Consider the following 14109-nt stretch of genomic DNA (forward strand, 5'->3'; position numbering starts at 1 on the left):
ATTATTGTTATAGTTAATAAAATGTAACAATTTCATTTTGACATTAAGTAGAATTTTAGATACATAATATATATAATCTTCATGTGTCGTGCAGTATATATCGGAACAGGAGATCAGTGTTCTCTTTCTGTGTATTGATGTAAGCGCCGACAGTTTATATCTGCGGGATTAATTTGAAATTATACCCGTCCTCAGTTATACATTTTCATTTACAAATAAGCCGTAATCCCATACATACAAATGGTCTTGTAGCGTTAACATTCCTGCATTTTTGAGGCGTCGATACCATACAAAGACATCTTTATTTCATTTGTGGACAAGTCAGTTGAATGGTGAAAACTTAAAATTAGCTTTCTCTCTTTCAGTCTTGATCACCTTGTTTGAATGCGGTACATCTCCTAAGGCTGTTCATGGGGACATTTGTTCAAACCAAAGAAATGACTGGGCAAGCAGACCTGACAGATGTTGACTACACGAACACCAACGGCAAATATAGTGATGATACAATAGCGGTGCGTCTATCTGTGTAACCATGCAAAAGAGCTAGATTCTCGCATGCTCAAGAACTTCTTTAGATATTTACTATAAAACATTACAGCATATAGCTAGATTGTTTAAACCAAGATGATAAGTACGGTCAGGTATGTTAGTTCAAATCTGTAAGAACGTAATTTATATTAAAAATTGTAATTGACCCCAGTATGATTATTCAGGTATGTATAATTATAAAATATACAAATCAATGTATCTATTTCAAGATACCTACATGACACAGTTCAAATACTAGTACATATATGTTGAAAACTGTAGACATAATCTACTACACAGTTATAAGTAATATATAACTGTATTTCATGTAATCATGTTCACTTTTATTTCAGGAATGTAAAAGCATTCTATCCAGTTGCCGCTAACAAAATGACGAAGAAATTCCCTAATACACCACCTTGATTGCACCTAGAAGTTTTAGTGTACTAAGTAATATTGAAATGGACAGGATGGGGGACCTTTCTTACTAGAAATAATCATTTTCGTGTAGCCTGATATGACGAGTGGTAGAATAAAGTGATTTTTAATCATTTTGAAGTGTTGTCATACGAGCCGCGCCATAAGAAAACCAACATAGTGCATTTGCGACAAGCATGGATCCAGACCAGCCTGCGTATCCGCGCAGTCTGGCCAGGATCCATGCTGTTCGCTAACGGTTTCTCTACTTGCAATAGGCTTTGAAAGCGACCAGCATGGATCCAGACCAGACTGCGCGGATGCGCAGGCTGGTCTGGATCCATGCTGGTCGCACACGCACTATGTTGGTTTTCTCATGGTGCGGCACATATATGTATTCATTATGGTATCAAAATAGAATTAAAGCAAATTAAACTTTACTATGATTTTGGTAACTACTACTCTTGAACAACACTGGTATTAAAGAATACACAATACAGTTGTGCTTTCGTGTGTAAACTTGAGCCCATGTAGCAAGTTTCTCCCAAAATCGTGTATTTCATTTTATTTTATGCTAACTAATGAAATACTGTATTCTATCAGTTAAATATTTTCATATCTCATCACTCACACTGTGAAAATATGAAATCTATATTTTCACACTGTGAGAGATATAGCTCCACCCCCTCATTACATTGTGTATGAATTTTAAATTATTTGCTTAAAACAGGATGAAAATTGTAGTCGCACTTTGTTCTATATACAGTGCTTTAGGGAATAGCGGATTTTAGGGAATAGAGGATAGGTTGATAAATTTTATATTTAGATTTGAATTATTGTATAAATTTTCATATCATTCTTTTACTGGCATGCAAACAGACATTCTGACATACATTTTAAATATTAGCTCCTTGTGTTATTTTTCATATGTCATCAAATGTAAAATAAAGCTATCCCCTATAGACTAAATCAGTGCATATGTAAAAAACATCAGTGAATGAAAAGTATTTGATAGAAATTTAAAAAGCTGAATGTTTTTGAAAGGAGAATACATTATTATTCTGATTTATAGTAAAGAAGTCTTGGAAAGTTTGTTAAGATGTGGATTTTAAACTAATAATGTAAAAAATGACCAAAGCTATCCTGTACACCCTAAATCAGCTCATATGTAAACAATGGCGTGGAGAGAAAAAACACATGAATTTCTATGAAAAGCTGACTGTTTTAAGAAGAATAGATGTTTTCTGTCTGATATACTATAAAAAATTATTATTGTCATTTCTTTGAATTGGAATGCAGGAAAAATTAGTTAGCTATCCGCTATACCCTAAAGCACTGTAGTATATTTCTCGATTCAAATTATTTTACTTAAAGAGAATTTCATACCGTTATGCAGCAAAAAATAAAACAAAATGGAACTGTATGTTGCATGCGTCTTGTTTGGTACTGGTTGGTATCCAGTAACCGGACAAGACAATCCTTAAGTTAGTGATATCGGTGCACTGCAACACGGTCTTAATTTAGGGAGACAATAGATATTTCATACAAGTAGGGATCAATGCAAAAGACAACAGCACAGGATTATACAAGCGTTAGTAATATCGTGCACTGCAACACAAGTGTTTGTTGTTCTGTTGCAATGAAAACATAACTTTTGTACTAATACTGTGAATCTAGAATTTGAGGGGTTTCGCTACCTAATCGGTTCAGTGGTTAGGGCAGGATGACGGTTTCAAATTACAAAAAAAAATGAAATAATACACAGTAAAAGTTAATATAGCCTGCATGGCATATGAAATACTTTTGTCACTGGTTGAATTGTTTGAACTGTCACAGAAAACATCCGTATACGGTGCGACACAAGTGAGAACTGCACACTGCCTTATACTATATTGGGCTACTGTGACATTGATGTTTGTTGCTCAATTACAACGAAAATACATCTGTTAATCAAGCATGTAAACCTCAATTTTAAGGAATTCGCTGCAAAACGATTAACTAGAAAAGCCGTAATGCAGTCTTAATTTTGAGATAAAACCTGAAAGTTTACTAGTATAGAAAAGCAAGTATACATGGCCTATGAAACATATTTGGTGCTGGTTAAATAAATTTCAGATGCCACAGAACACAACCGTATACGGCACGACGAATGTTAGAACCGCACTTGATATTACTAGTATTAGTAACATCGGGAAACTGTTTGCTGCTCTATTACAGTTTAAACTACAATTTTAGGGGATTCCCTGCCAAATGGGTGGCGCAGTAAGGGCAGGATGACGGTCATAATTTGGTGAAACAGGAGATATTTTATACAAGTATGGATCAACGCAAACGGGAACAGCACAGGATTATACAAGCCTTAGTAATATCTGTGCACTGCAACACAAGTGTTTGTTGTTCTGTTGCAATGAAGCTTTTGTATGAAGAATCTCAGCTAGAATTTGAGGTATTTGAACTATCACAGAAAAATCCGTATACGGTGCAAAACATGCACACGATATTACAAGCCTTATAATATATCGGGCAACTGTGACATAAATGTTTGTTGCTCAATTGCAGTGAAAATGCATCTGTTAATCAAATACGTAAACCTCAATTTTAGGGGATTCGCTGCAAAAAGGCGGAATGCAGTCTTAATTTTGACATAAAACCTGAACGTTTACATAGGAAAAGTAAATATACATGGCCTACGAAACATATTTTATGGTTTAATAAATTTCAGATGCCACAGAACACATTCCTCTACGGCACAACGAATGTGAGAACCGCACATGATATTACTAGTATTAGTAATATCGGGGAACTGTTTGCGGCTCTATAGCAATGAAAATATGTCTGTGTGTTTAACCTGTGAACTACAATTTTAGGGGATTCGCTGCTAAATTGGTGAAGTAGTTAGGGCAGGATGACGGTCTTAATTTTGTGAAACAAGTGATATCTTATACAAGTATGGATCAACGCAAATGAGAACACCACAGGATATTACAAGCCTTAGTAATATCGGTGCACTACAACACAAGTCTTTGTTGCTCTGTTGCCATGAAAACATACCTTTTGTATTAAGACTATGATCGAGAATTTGAGGGGATTCGCTACCAAATCGGATCAGTGGTTAGGACAGGATAACGGTTTAGATAAAAATTTAAATAATACACGGCAAAAGTTTATGTACATGGCATATAAAATATTTGTGACACTGGCTGAATTGTTTTAACTGTCATCCGTATACTGTGCAACAATAATGAGAACTGTACACAATATTACAAGCCTGATATTATGTCGGGCCACTGTGACATAAATGTTTGTTCCTCAATTAAAATGAAAATACATCTCTTTATCAAGCATGTTAACCTCAATGTTAGGGTATCCGCTGCAAATAGATAAACTAGAAATGGCGGGATGGCAGTCTTAATTATGACATAAAACCTGAACGTTTACATACCAAAAGTAAGTATACATGGTATATGTTGCCTATTTCGCACTGGATAAATAAATGCCGGATGCCACAGAACACAACCGCACAGGATATTACAAGCCTTAGTGATATCGGTACACTGCAACAAAAATGTCTGTTGCTCTACTGCATTAAAAACTTAGCTTTTGTAATAAGACTCCGATCTAGAATTTGAGGGGATTCGCTACCTAATCGGTTCAGTGGTTAGGGCAGGATGACAGTGTCAAATTAGAATACACAGCGAAAGTTGATATACATGGCATATAAAATACTTTTGTCACTGGTTGAACAGTTTGCACTGTCACAGAAAACATCCGTATATGGTGCAACACAAGTGAGATCTGCACACGATATTACAAGCCTTATATTACATCTGGCCAGTGTGACATAAATGTTTTTGCTCAACTACAATGAATATACATCTGTTTATCAAGTAGGTAAACCTCAATTTTAGGGCATTCGCTGTAAAGCGATTAACTAGAAACGGCGGGATGGCAGTCTTAAGTTTGACATAAAACATGAAAGTTTTCATAGCAAAAGTAAGTATGCCTATGAAACATATTTGGCGCTCAGATGTTCAGATGCCACAGAACACAACCGTATACGGCACAACTTATGTTAGAACCGCAAATGATATTGCTAGTATTAGAAATATCGGGTAACTGTTTGTGGCTCTATTGCAATGAAAATAGGTCTGTTTGTTTAACCTGTGAAATACAATTTAAGGGGATTCGCTGCCAAATGGGTTGAGTAGTTAGGGCAAGACGACGGTCTTAATTTGGTGAAAAAATTGATATTTTATACAGGTATGAATCAACGCAAATGAGAACAGCCTTAGTAGTATCCGTGCACTGCAACACAAGTGTTTGTTGCTTTGTTGCAATGTAAACATAGCTTTTGTATTAAGTATCTGAACTAGAATTTGAAGTTATTTGCTGCCAAATAAGTTCAATGGTTTGGGCAGGATGGTAGTTTCAATTTAGCTAAAGATGAAATGATACACAGCAACTGTTTATAAACATGGTATATAAAATATTTTTGACATTGTTTGAATTGTTTGAATTGTCACAGAAAACATCGGTATACGGTGCAACACTAGTGAGAACTGCACACACGATATTATATTGGGCCACTGTGACATAAATATTTGTTGCTCAATTACAATGAAAAAACATCTGTTTATCAAGCATGTCAACCTCGATTTTAGGGGATCCGCTGCAAATTAGAAATTGCGGGATGCAGTCTTAATTATGATATAAAAACTGAACGTTTACATAGCAAAAGTAAGTATACATGGCCTATGAACCATATTTCGCGCTGGTTAGATACATGTCGGATGCCACAGAACACAGCCGTTTGCGGCAAAACGCATGTTAGAATCACACATTATATTACTAGTATTAGAAATATCGGGATACTGTTTGTTGCTCTATTGCAATGAAAAATGTGGGTGTTTATCTGTGAACAACAATTTTAGGGGATTCGCTGCCAAATGGGTGAAGTAGTTAGGGCAGGATGACGGTTTTAATTTGGTGAAACAACTGATATTTATACATATATGGATCAACGCAATTAAGAACAGCACATGGCATTACAAGCCTAAGTAATATCGGTGCACTGCAACACAAGTCTTTGTTGCTCTATTGCAAAGAAAACATATCTTTTGTATTAAGACTCTGATCTAGAATTTGAGGGGATTCGCTACCCAATCGGGTCAATAACGGTTTATATTTAGATAAAAATTGAAATTTTACATAGAAAAAGTTTATATTCACGGCGTATGAAATACTTTTGACACTGGTTGAATTGTTCGAACTGTCACACAAAACATCCGTATACGGTGCAACACAAATGATATCTGCACGCGATATTACAAGCCTGATATTATATCAGGCCACTGTGACATAAATGTTTGTTGCTCAATTACAATGAAAATACATCTGTTTATCGAGCATGTCAACCTCAGTTAGGAGATTCGCTGCAAATGGGTAATCTAGAAATGGCGGGATGGCAGTCTTAATATTTACATAAAACCTGAAAGTTTACATAGCAAAAGTAAGTATACATGGCATATGAACCATATTTGGAGCTGGTTAAATTAATTTCAGATGCCCCATCGATGTGGATTCGAGTTGAATTCTTCATGTGAGGAAGCCATCCAGCTGACTTAAGGAAGGTCGGTGGTTCTACCCAGGTGCCCGCTCGTGATGAAATAATGCACGGAGGGACACCTGGGGTCTTCCTCCACCATCAAAACTGGAAAGTCGCCATATGACCTATAATTGTGTCGGTGCGACGTTAAACCCAACAAAAAATGATAATTTCAGAAGCCACCAAACACAACTATATACGGCACAACGGATTTTAGAACCGTTCATGATATTATTAGTATTAGTAATATCGGGATACTGTGGTTGTTGCTTTATTGAAATGAAAAATGTCTGTGTGTTTAACCTGTGAATTACAATTTGAGGGAATTTGCTGCCAAATGGGTTGAGTAGTTACGGATGGATGACAGTCTTAATTTGGTGAAACAATTGATATTTATACAAGCACGGCTAAACGCAAGTGAGAACAACACAGGATATTACTAGCCTTAGTAATATCGGTGCGCTGCAAAAACAAGTTTTTGTTGCTCTGTTGCAAGGAAAATATAGCTTTAGTATTATGACTCTTATTTCAATATCTCAATTTAGATAAAAATTGAAATTTTAAATAGCAAAAGTTAATATACGTGGCATATAGAATATTTCTGTCTCTGGTTGAATTGTTTCAACTGTTACAGAAAACATCCAGGTAAGGTGCTACACTAGTGGGAACTTCACGCGATATTACAAGTCTTTTATTATACATCGGGCCACTGTGAAATAGATGATCACATAGCAAAGGTATGTATACATGGCCTATGAACCATATATCAGCGCTGGTTAAATAAATTTTAGATGCGCAGAACACAACCTATACGGCACAACGAATGTTAGAACCGCACATGATATTACTAGTACTAATAATATCGGGAAAGGGTGTTTGTTACTCTATTGCAATGAAAATAGGTCTGTGTGTTTAATCTCTGATTTTGGGGAGGGCAGTTATCTGATGTTGTAAGAACTTGTGACCCGACCCATTTGCTTATTTATTTGTGTTTGTAAAATTGTTATATATTTTTGTAAAAATTGCATGAGCAATAAAATATGTTTAAACTAAACAGATGTTTGTTGCTCAGTTACAATGAAAATGTATCTGTTTATCAGTTGTTAGGGCAGGATGACGGTTTCAATTTAGATAATAATTGAAAATTTACTTAGCAAAAGTTAATGTATATGGCATATAAAATATTTGTGCCACTGGTTGAATTGTTTCAGCTGTCACAGACCACATCCGTCTACTGTGCCACACAGGTGAGAATTGCACACGATATAACAAGCCTTATAATATATCGGGCCACTGTGACATAGATGTTTGTAGCTCAATTAAAACGAAAATATATCCGTTTATAGCATGTCAACCCCAATTTTTGGAATTTCGCTGCCAAATCGGTAAACTAGCTAAGGGAGTCTTAATTTTGACGTAAAAACTGAAAGTTTACACAGCAAATGTAAGTATACATGGCCTATGAAAAATATTTAGCGGTGGTTAAATAAATATCAGATGCCACAGAACACAACCGTACAAGGCACAACGCATGTTAGAACCGCACATGATACATGTATTTCTAATATTAATGGTATCGGGAAACTATGTTTGTTGCTCTATTGCAATGAAGTTATGTCTGTGTGTGTTAACCTGTGAACTACAATTTTAGGGGATTTACTGCTAAATGGGTTGAGAAACTATGGCAGGATGACGGTCTTAGTTTTGTAAAACACTTGATATTTTATATAAGCACGGCTCATCGCAACTAAGAATAGCACAGGAAAATAGAAGCCTTAGAAATATCGGTGCAATGCAACATAAGTGTTTGTTGCTCTTTATCAATGAAAATATAGCTTTTATATTAAGACTCTGCACTAGAATTTGAGGAGATTCGCAGGCAAATTGTTTCAATGGTTAGGGCAGGATGACGGTTTCAATTTAGATAAAAATGGAAATTTTACATAGCACAAAGTTAATATATACACGGCATATAAACTAAAATATTTTGTCCCATAATGTAATATAATGTATATAATGTTATGTTGTTTTCTCTGTTGGTCAAGTTAAGAAAGTAAATACCTTTTAAAAGAACAGATCTGCGTTTTCAAACCCTAGCTTCAACTGAAAAGCAGTTTATAAGTTCTAACGAATGGGGTACATGAAAGTTTGGTGATATAACACACAGTGTAACTTGATTTGATGAAAATGTGTACTAAAATATCTTTAAAGCGCATTAGATCCATCACTTTACTACATGTGCTAGCTAAAGAAGCTAGCAACCATAGACACTCCCATATCTGATAAACCATTGACGCTCCAATATTTGTTCAAGCACTGACACTCCCATATCTTATCAGCCATAGATGCTCCAATATCTGATCAACCATAGAAACTCCCATATCTATTCAACCACAAACACTTCCATATTTAATAAACCATAGACGTTCCAATATTTCATCAACCATAGACGCAGCCATATCTGTTAAACCACAGACGGCCCCATATCTGATAAACTACAGACATTCCCATATCTGATCAACCATAGACGCTCCCATATCTGATCAACCACAGACGCTCCAATATCTGATAAACCACAGACACTCCCATATCTGATCAACCAGAGACGCCCCCATATCTGATAAACCATTAACACTCCCATGTCTGATAGACCGTAGCCGCCCTTATATCTAATAACCATAGACACTCCCATATCTGATCAACCATAGACTCTCCAATATCCGTTCAACCATAGACACTCCCATATCTAATAAACCATAGACGCTCCAATATCACATCAACCATAGACGCCCTCATACCTGATAAGCCATACAGACTCCCATAACTGATCAACAATAGACGCTCCAATATCTCATCAACCATAGACGCTACCGTACCTGATAAACCATAGACACTCCTATATCCGATCAACCATAGACGCCCCCATATTTCATAAACCATCGACATTCCTATATCTGATCAATCATAGACGCTCCAATATCTGTTCAGCCACAGACAACCCCATATCTAATAATCCATAGACGCTCCAATATCTCATCAACCATAGACGCCCCTAAATCTGATAAACCATAGATGCCTCCATATCTTATAAGCCGTAGACGTTCCCATAACTGATCAACCTTAGACGCTCCCATACGTGATCAACCTTAGACGCTCCCATATCTGATAAACCATAGACACTCACATATCTGGTCCACCATAGACGTCCCATATTTAATAAATCATAGACGCTCCCATATTTGATTAACCATAGACGCCCCCATATCTGATAAACCATGCACACTCCTATATCTGATCAGCCATAGACTCTCCAATATCTGTTCAACCACAGACATGGAGATGGAGAGGACTTCAATAAGCTTACTGGCTTCCAGTCCAATCCAGAATTTATGTATGTAAATAATCCTTTGAAATGTACATATTGGGAAATAAAATATGTTTAAACCAACCACAGATACTCCCATATTCAAAAAACCATAGACGCTCCAATATCTGATAAACCATAGACGCCCCCATATCTGATAAACCATAGACACCCTCATATCTGATAAGCCATGGACACTCCCATGTCTGATTAACCATAGACGCTCCAATATCTGATAAACCATAAACACCCCCATATCTAATCAGCCATAGACACTCCTATATCTGATAAACCATAGACGATCCAATATCTGATCAACCATAGACGCCTCCATACCTGATAAACCATAGACGCTCCAACATCTGATCAACCACAGACACTCCCCTATCTTATAAACCATAGAAACACTCATATCTAATAAAACATAGAAGCTGCCATATCAAACAAGTTATACAGGATAAAAATGTTTAACCACAATAGCTAGTCCAAATCCAGTAAACAGATACTAGGCGGACTTTCGAACCCTTCACATATCGAATCGACAAATAGTTGCCTTTCTCTTCCTTCTTATGAACGATAATAGTGTCGGTGTGACATTAAATCCAACAAAATAAGAATCTGACAAAACATATCAAAGCAGTTCAGTCCCAGCCAGTGAGACACTGTCAAAGTAAAAAGCGTAGAATGATCTTAATCATTTATAAAACAGCATTTTATGTTCCTCACTGTTGACTAACTCTTTACCTCAACGTATCGTGGAATTTTGAAATGAATCGCCTCGACACTGCTATACTTGAAAAGCCCTTTGGTAATGATTTAAACCAATGGATGGATACTTTAAAATCATTTATATGTAACTTTCTCTTGTCCCTATATCTTTAAAAATTTATCTTCTCTTTTTTTAAGAAGAGTAATGCAAATTGCTGTAAGAGAGAGGACAGTTGTAGTTTCTTCCCCTGCACTGACGCACTACTGTCACGCAAAGTCAACATAGTGGTACCTATGTGTTGTGCACATAGTCCTCATCCCAAAACTGGTACATGTACAATTTTCAAAAGAGAAACTCGTACTACAACTGAAATTAAAGCAGAATTGTTCATATTGACAATACGGCATTTCCTTTTAACTTTGTTTAATAAGGCATTGGCAAGCGCTTGAAAGACTATCTCGTGCGGTAAATTATAGATAATAGAGCGCTTGTTACACCCTGATCCGAACATATTAATCACAATAATTGGGACAGCTTTTATTGTCTTTTTGACATGCTGGTATATTTTATCATCTTTTGTGGAAAAATATAATTACATGAAAAAATAGTTCCGGGATAAAAAAAAAATTCTGGCAGACGACAATAACAATCTTGTGTGAAATTAAATTGTGATAGCATATGTCATTCACTCTATATAAAAGACATTGCACTGAATTAATTTCGGTAGAGTACGTTGTATGAAATAATGCAATGGTTGGTTGAAATAAAATAGATTAATCCACCGATGTGAAAATTCCAAGTTTTTTGTTTTTCAAATATCGACACTTGTCACAGGTGGACGTGATTGTAATTACTAAACAGACACAAATAAAATTAAGAAATAATATATCTCAATCGAGTCATTCAGTGATGCGCCCTCGTCATATAATTCCTTCGCTTCTGAACTCAAAACAATGATTTTATTCAAGAGCAAATCACTAAATGAGATATATTACTTCGATTCAAACACGTTACCAAGAATTTTAAAGTACCTCCTTGACGACATCTATTATATATTTGCCTGTGTTCTATTGGTTTCTTTTCCAGATCGCCGCTAAAGCTTTTGACGCTATGACGTAATAATTGTGACGTCAGAACACTGAATTTTTGTAAAATAACACAGTTTTCAACCTTCTTTGTTTAATAGGAAAACGGAACCGGTCGTGTTAGAACAATAGAACATTTTTCTGAACAGTACAGTTGAAAACAATTTTTTATGACTTTTCCGTAGAATGATATGTTAGTTGTATTCCAAAGGGTTTTCACTGATTACCCACAACAAAAGTCTTAAAGCGACGTATGTTGCGGCCGTAATAAGTCTCCCCGTACTTGAACCCAGTGCTGTAATACTTTCTGGTCGTTTGGGATCATGTTGTTTTTTTTAATATATATGTATATAAGTCGGTGTTATGGGGTCGTGAGAGGTGTTGAACTTTTCATTACCTCTCATAAACAGACACAGTTAAACCAAGGCTGCTATTATAAATTCGCTTGGTTCCATTCCATGCTTCCGAACCGAAAGATATTCTTATAGATTTTTATTTGACAGCTAAAAGAATTGTGTAGGTATATAAGGGTTAAGATCTGAGACTAGAGGTGAAGTGTGTCCGAATGTACGAAATTGAAGGTCAGTCGCAGAAAAGATATTCAGCTGCATGATAAAACATTTTTTACTAAGAAGGACTTTATCAAATGTCAACTAAAAGTTTTATTGAAAAAAATCAGAAAATGGTTACTGCTGCTGTAATTTAAAATAGGTTTGGTCTTACGTTTCACGACTTAAAGTAAATGTATCAATGTTTTTACCTTATAATATAGTATACTATATTTTTATGATACACTTATTATTAGGAGTCGAGACAGCGCTGAATGTATACATCTTTGTTAAAATATGATTATTTAGTAATCATAATCTGACTTAAACTGCCGAATAACATGTTGTGAGTCAATTATAATTTATGTCGTAGTTGCTTCCCTTTCGCCCAAGCGACCAGTACTTTTAACCATAAATTTGACTATCCCTAAATACTTTATGATCTTACTGAATTTGGAGTTCTTTCCCATTGACCAGTCTGACTTGCTTTAGTTACTTTCCTTGGAATGATTACTGTCAAGAGGTGACAGATAAGTAAATCTGACCAAAGAGTTATTTTAGGGCCGCTGAAATGTTAATAAAAATGCCAATGCCTTCCGGCAAGTGAACATATTTTACTGACATGTATTTGGTTTAAATAAAATTGACAATAACATCGCAGATCTATATTTAGATATATCAATGATATAATAATTGCAATTTATAAAAATAAAATATATCAGTGGTAAAATGTTGGAAATAAAAAGTATTGCTTGTATTTTCCCCAAACTTTGTGCAGGATTGCTACCTTAAAGGTCTTCAACTTTCATTTGGAAATGAATCATAATGTGTCATGGCTCGAACGCCATTGACTGCAAAGATTTATTGTGTTTGAAATCTTTCACAAGAGCTAATGCTGGGCAATTTTATTTTTTTCAAAGAAACCACTGTTTACCTCCATTTCTCTTATTGACTGCTCATTTGGAGACTTTAATTATCATATGACTCATTAAACGAGCCAACGGTCCAAACTTAATTCTATATAACCCGTCTGTATTCAACACACGTCTGCTGGGCTGAATTAAAACCAAATCTGTGAAAATTTATTTTTGATGTCATGTAATAAAACACTACTGAATGGTTTACTGGTCAATAGACATAAATACTTGACCTCAAAGGACGTCGGTAAAATAGTTCTGCTTACGTCACCAGTCAGTATAGTTTTCTCCCCTGCACTGTCAAATTAATAACTCCAAAATGGTGGTAATATCTGGTGCCAGTCAAGTTGCAAAAGAGATCGTCGCATCATAACTGGGACACTTTCGAATGAAAATGGAGTTGGCTCTAATACATTTTATTTAGTCTAGATTGATTTGGCATTGGCAATCGCTTGAAAGACGATCTCGTGCGATAAATTTTAGATAATAGAGCGCTTGTTGCACCATGATCTTAACATATTAATAACAATAATTAGGACAGTTTTTATTTATCTTGATGACATGAAGATATATTTAATCATTTTCTATAGAAAAATATAATTACGCAAAAAAGGTACTGAATTAGTTTTTTTTTCTGGCAGACGACAATAACAAGCTTGTGTGGGTTCAAAATGTGATAGCAGATGTCATTCTACATAAAAGGCATTACGCTGAATTAATTACAGTAGAGTACGTTGTAAGAAATAATGCATACCCGGTTGAAATAAAATGAATTAATCAACTGTCGTTAAAATTCTAAGTTTATTATAATAATTTTGAACTTATCAAATATCTGTGCATGTCACAGGTTGACGTGATTGTAATTACTAACCAGACACAAACAGAATATTGCATACAACAATTGAATAGAACAGTGTTAAGTCTAGAATTAAAGTT

The sequence above is a fragment of the Mercenaria mercenaria genome, chromosome 9 (assembly GCF_021730395.1).
Source record: "Mercenaria mercenaria strain notata chromosome 9, MADL_Memer_1, whole genome shotgun sequence".
Classification (NCBI taxonomy): domain Eukaryota; kingdom Metazoa; phylum Mollusca; class Bivalvia; order Venerida; family Veneridae; genus Mercenaria; species Mercenaria mercenaria.